General features: G+C 35.5%; 1 long non-coding RNA gene across 1 annotated transcript; it reads right to left on the bottom strand.

Annotated features, from left to right (window-relative positions):
* Positions 1 to 4,986: 4,986 nt before the first annotated feature.
* Positions 4,987 to 5,853, bottom strand: LOC141369536 (uncharacterized). The gene is made up of 2 exons (XR_012373329.1): positions 5,322 to 5,853; positions 4,987 to 5,117 (listed from the first exon to the last, which is right to left on the bottom strand). It is a non-coding gene; the product is annotated as an uncharacterized lncRNA (long non-coding RNA).
* Between the last annotated feature and the right edge of the window lie 112 nt (positions 5,854 to 5,965).

Genomic DNA, 5,965 nt, shown 5'->3' with positions numbered 1-5,965 from the left:
GTACTTTTAAATGACCATAACTTGCTTAATTTTTTACCAATTTTCAAACGGTTTGGTTTGTTATAAACGTCAAAGATGTACCTATGACACTGCATACCTATACTAAAAATAAAAAATAAATTCATGAAACATGTTAAAGCATCCAGAATTATAGCCACGTTAATAACGTTTGTAAAAACCCAAACCGTTTGAAAATCGGTAGAAAATTGAGCAAGTTATGGTCATTTAAAAGTACCTGCACCATTAAACTCAATGCTACGAGTGAGCGAGCGCCCTGTCGTAAGATGGCCGCCAGGTGATGCCGTTAGGGACTCCGCCTTGAGCCATCTAGCCTTTATATACATATCTATGCTTCAAGCGCCAAAGCTGAGCCTGAACGAGACGCGATGTCCATAATTTGCAGGCAGCTACCGGTAAGTGTGTGAGGAAGAAAGCATTCTATTAACAGTTTTATGCACAAAATATGGGACACATTGTTACACATAACGATTCAGGGACATTGTTTTCCACGACAATCCCATATTAACCTGAAGAGTTGCAAACTTGTATCCGTATAGTGTATGTAGTTTAAACAGACTGCTCATAAAATAATAAAGCACAAACAATAAAATAATTGCTAACTGCAGTAGTAAGCTTTTTTGTTTGCGTTTTTTGTAATGTCTGTTAAATAAGTATAATGTGTTATACTGGAGTGCTGGAGTAGATTGGGAAGAAATCTGATGGTTCAGTATTTTACTTGCCCAGTCAGAATTTTCACTGACATCACAAAAAAAGTAAAATATTAAATACAAATAAAATAGGCCTAATCTATATTTGTTGTTTCTGACATGTGTAACCCTAATAAATATGAAACTTATGATTAAAGGTGCCATAGGATGTGTTGTCATAATGTTAAATTGTTCTTTGACAATTACATAGAAGGTATGTTGTTTTATTAAGTGCAAAAATTATCCAGAAACGTTTTTACATGTCTATTTACAACCCTAGAATTTGTCATTTTAATTAAATGGTCTATTTTTGCCCTATTTGAAAGGGTCATGAATAATAATGTTGTGCTCTGCTCTGAGGCTCATGCCAGAAGCTCATATTAGTAAACAGACCTTATATTTTGAGCCCTTATCAGACAAAAATACATTTTGAGTAACAACTAACAACTAATCAGCTAAACGCTAGCATATGATATAGCATTTATTGGCATGTAGCTCTAACTCAGCAGTTACAACTCTGTTATTAGCATTTTAACAAATTTGTAATTAATATGTAATTTAATGTTTTCAAAACATGCACATTGTGTAATGGCTTCCTTTGCTGCTCTATAAACCTAGACTACTAAGGAGACCATGGTGTCTGTGTGAACTGATTATTTCGTAGACATCTTTTGAAAATTAAACAATTGCGTGAGTTTGAGGAAGATAAAATTAATTAACTTTTTTAAATAATTTTTTTAAAAAGGAACTCAGAATTGTGTTAATATATATACTTTTTGTAAAAAAAAATAAAAAAAAAATACATAATTATGAAAGGTGCCCTTTATTTCACTTGAGCCCCTGCCCCTTAAAATGTCTGTGCACGTCCCTGCTCCTGTATGCTCTCTCTCTCTTTCTCTCTCTCTCTCTCTCTCTGTCTCGTGCACGCGTTTAACAGGCGTTCCCTCTCGGGAGGAGGTAGAGAGTTTTGTGTGCATTTTTAAAAAAAATACGGGGGGGCGGTTCTTTTAAATAATTCGGGAAAATCTTCCGCTATACCTTTAAGGTTTAAATGGACTATTAATCAATACACAAGATTTGAAAATGCATGAAAAAGAAATTCAATATGAATCATTGGAAAAGTGGAGAAGGATCAAACTATTTTGAATGGGATTGAAAAGATGAATAAAAAAGATGAATAAACTGGTAATGTATGAAAAAACAGACTGTTTAATGGCTTGAATAAGAATTTTAGATTAATAGTTTAGGAGAGAGGTTTAACTGCCAAAAACACCTTAACATCAATCCACTTATCGGAACAGAAATTGAGGACAGCTTACTATGTTAAGCTGTCAAGGTTGACATCCAGCAAACCAGCCAGACTTTTTGTTTGCCTTCCCTGTATTCATCAACATGTACATAAACCAAACGTATTGGCTGTTATGTGTGATTTCATTAAACTCATTGAATTAGAAGCCCAATATTTCCTTTACAGTTGGTTTATAAAGGATATCTAATTCATCAGATCAACCTCATAGTAACCATGAACTACAAGTCCAATAAATGTCTTGTTAAACCTAAAGAAAATATTAATTTTCAAAACAAATAAAACAAATGTATAACTTATAACATTTTAAAAAATAAATTAAAAAGCAAAAAAAAACTACACAAATTTGAGTTACCTGAAAAACTTATTAACAGAAGTGAATACAACATTACTGCAGGATTACTGCATCTAAAAAAATTTTTTATTTAAGTGCATGAGATTCTAAAAATAAAACCTGAACCAGGGACTTGCTTCAACGGCTACCTATGCATTAACTAAGCATCAATATAGCTCAAGTAAAAACAGTATTTCCATTGAAGGGATAGTTCAACCAAAAATAATAATTCCGTCACAATTTATTCACTCTCATGTTGTTATACCTGTATTTGTTCTGATGAACACAAAGGAAGTTATTGTGAGAAATTTTTGTAACCAAAACGTTAGTGGACCCCATTCACTTCCGTAGTAGGAAAAATTATATTATGGAAGTAAATGGAGTCCACGAACGGTTTGGTTGCAAAAAAATTCTCATAGCTTCCTTTGTGTTCATCAGAAAAAGGACATTTACACAGGTTTATAACAGCATGAGAGTGAGTAAATGACAGAATTTTGGGGGGGGTTAACTATCCCTTTAATAAGTTTTATACACAGTGACATCATGCAAGTCCAAAGGTTGGAGCTTGCAAAATTCCCTCCATCATGTATTGTTTGAAGGCTTCATAGGAAGAGTGCAGCGGCAGGCGGAGTACAAGAATACAAGTATTTGCTTCTGGGAAGATTCTGTTGGCCTCATGAAGGAACTGAATTTGTGGACGGTGTGGAAATCCCAGTACAGGCACTGTAGAAGCTCCAGATGTAAACTCCAATACCTTCTCTAGGGTGACTGGACTACATTCTCCTTCTGTAACACAAGAAAGTGGTGAGAAACAGTAATTATCAGCATTTATTTTCCTGCCAACCAGGAAAACAAAATGACCACTAATAATTGTAATAACATAATGAAGACCATGTTATTATAACTTATAAAAATAAGTTAAAAAATTAATAAAAAGTATATCTTCAATATCAATTAACCAGTCACGCCAAAAGCATATTGTCATGTTTTCTCTGTCTCTCCTGTTGCTGCCCTGCACAGAGAAGTCCACTTCAAATAAAGTGCATAGGTCCTTCGCCTGTAGTGGAATCTCCTCACTGACAAACATGTTCCCAGACAGCACGTTCAGTCTTACCGACGTTGGCAATTGGAGGGCACCAGCGGCAAAGTGTCGGTTGGGGTTTTTCCCCTGCACACAGAATAAAAGTAGGTGGGTAAACGATCGGCGCGATGAGTCTGCAGCCCACTACTCTCCGGAGATCGGCAGAGGAACCGCGAGCAACCGTTATGCCGACCGCGCCTCTTTTTCTTCACTAGATCTACGCAGTTGTTGGTCCACATCAAGCCGGCAGTGTAACCGCGAAGGTATGTTGATTAAATATGATTGTGGAAATGTTTTCGATAAACGGATGACAGAAATTGGCGTTGGAGGCAACGTTACATGTTTTTAGACTTGGTTTGTTGTTATAACTGTTGACTTGGGGTGCGTTTCCCAAAACCATAGTTGCTAACCTGTTGTGTTAGCAACTAGTTGGTTGGCAATGGAAAATAAGCAACATGGTTTTGGGAAACGCACCCCTGGTTAGTTATTATTAATATGTTCGCGTATTAAATATTTTTCAGTGAGTTGTTTTAGACAGTATTTTTGACGTGAGGGGATTGTTCGGTAAACAGTTAGGTAAACGGTAATAAATTGACGGACTGTCTTTTGTCTACACAAAAATGACATCAGTCATTTTATAATATGGACCCTTACACTCTAAATGCATTTTTAATGAATTTGTCTAAGTGACATGCTTAAAATTAAAGGCAGCTCTTGTGCGTTTTTATGGTAACGTTAAAAGTAGACCTGTCAATCAAAGAGCTAGTTTAGTACAAGTGCACAGCCACTGTAGACAGTCAGACAAAGTGGTTATTAAGTAATAAAGTGATAGGATGTAAGTGTTTTTGGACCCACACCGGTAACACTTTGTTTTGCGACCCGCAAAGTACCGCGTAATTAAACCGAATTTACAGCCTACCTATTTGTAACAACTGGGTACCTCTACAGTACGTACTTGTAGTTATAAGGGAACAATATTTTAAGTTTGAGGTAATAAGGGGGTAAGAATATATGGAAAATTATTCTCTAGGTGTTTCATACCTGCAGGGTGGTATTACGTGGTATGTATGACTTACGTCTATGGGTAATATGGTCTATGTGTAATATGTTTTTTTTTCATATTTGCTACTTACCTTATGAAGTGTTTTGTATAGCCTACAGTTGATGTCTACAAGCCACGTCGGCAAATAAAATATAACACACAATAAAAATAATAGCAACTTGTACCTCTTTGATGTATACATGAGATACCAGGTAACTCTTATATTTGCGGGCTGTAAATTGTGGGGCTTATTCCCCGCTTGTTCTGTGTATGTACCAAGTAACTCTTATATTTGCGGGCTGTAAATTAAAGTGGGGCTTATTCCCCGATTGTTCTGTGTATGTACCAGGTAACTCTCATATTTGCGGGCTGTAAATTAAAGTGGTGCTTTGTTCACCTCTTGTTATTAATGTTATAGGGTAAATACCATAAACATACAGAATATTGTTATTTTTATTTTAAAACAACTTATTTCAAAACATCTTTAAAACACTATAATTAAGCCAACACTTAATGTTTATTATCACATAACTTTTATTTAAAATAAAAAGTCATGACAATATTTCATTGTTTTTGCGGCTTGGCTTCCTCTATTGGTGTTCTTGTCCACTCGGATGATGAGTTGATGTCGTCTCACAAATGCTGTTCTGCATTACATATAAAAAACATAAATGAAAGCCTTCAGTAAATGTTTTTTCACTGTGCCTTGACAGAAACAGAGTTTTCTAAGCCAGTTACGTTAATAACTTTAGGCTTACTTATGTGCTAGCTAACCTGCTACCGTTAGCTGGCAACTTTCTTGAAAAACATTGTTTGAAATGCGTGAGTCATGTATTAACAAAACCAGTCACCTTATCCAGCATGCGGATCCTGCTGACATCACTCGCAGCCGTACTCCACAGTGTAGAAAGTTTTTAAAACCTCTTAAAGAAATTTCACCTCAGGATCGCGTTCCAGCAAACCTCCTGCAGACGGCCACGCGCTCTACACCTGCGCAGTAGCCTACGCATGTAGTCGTCTTTTGCTTTAGCGGGAGCTGATATCTGCTGTTGTTTCATTCTGGTTTGCCATTGCATAAATTATATTTGGTTAAAATATTTGTGTTTACAGTAAATAAATTGCAAAGAACCACTTCAAATATGTCCGCAAATGTAGGAGTTTCCTGGTAAATAGGGAATAAGTTGCTATTTTTATTGTACTTACCTTAAAAAAAAGATAACCACGTTAAATCAGCTGGACTTTTGTTATTAAAAGCAAGTAATATAGGCTACTAAAATAAAAGTGATGTGCCGTTATATTTATTTGCCGATGTGGCTCGTAGACATTGACTGTATACTACATTCAGTAGTCAATATGAAAAATTCACAAAAAATAAATAAAACATAATTTCCCCATAGACTTGACTGGGTCATACATACCACGTAATATTACAATAGGTGCCCTGTTGTTATGAAATACTTAGAGTATAAATAATTTATCATTCTTCATATTCTTG

Source organism: Misgurnus anguillicaudatus, chromosome 14, assembly GCF_027580225.2.
Source record: "Misgurnus anguillicaudatus chromosome 14, ASM2758022v2, whole genome shotgun sequence".
NCBI classification, from domain to species: Eukaryota; Metazoa; Chordata; class Actinopteri; order Cypriniformes; family Cobitidae; genus Misgurnus; species Misgurnus anguillicaudatus.
Note: the sequence above shows the minus strand (reverse complement) of the source record. Positions and strands in the feature narration are given on the sequence as shown.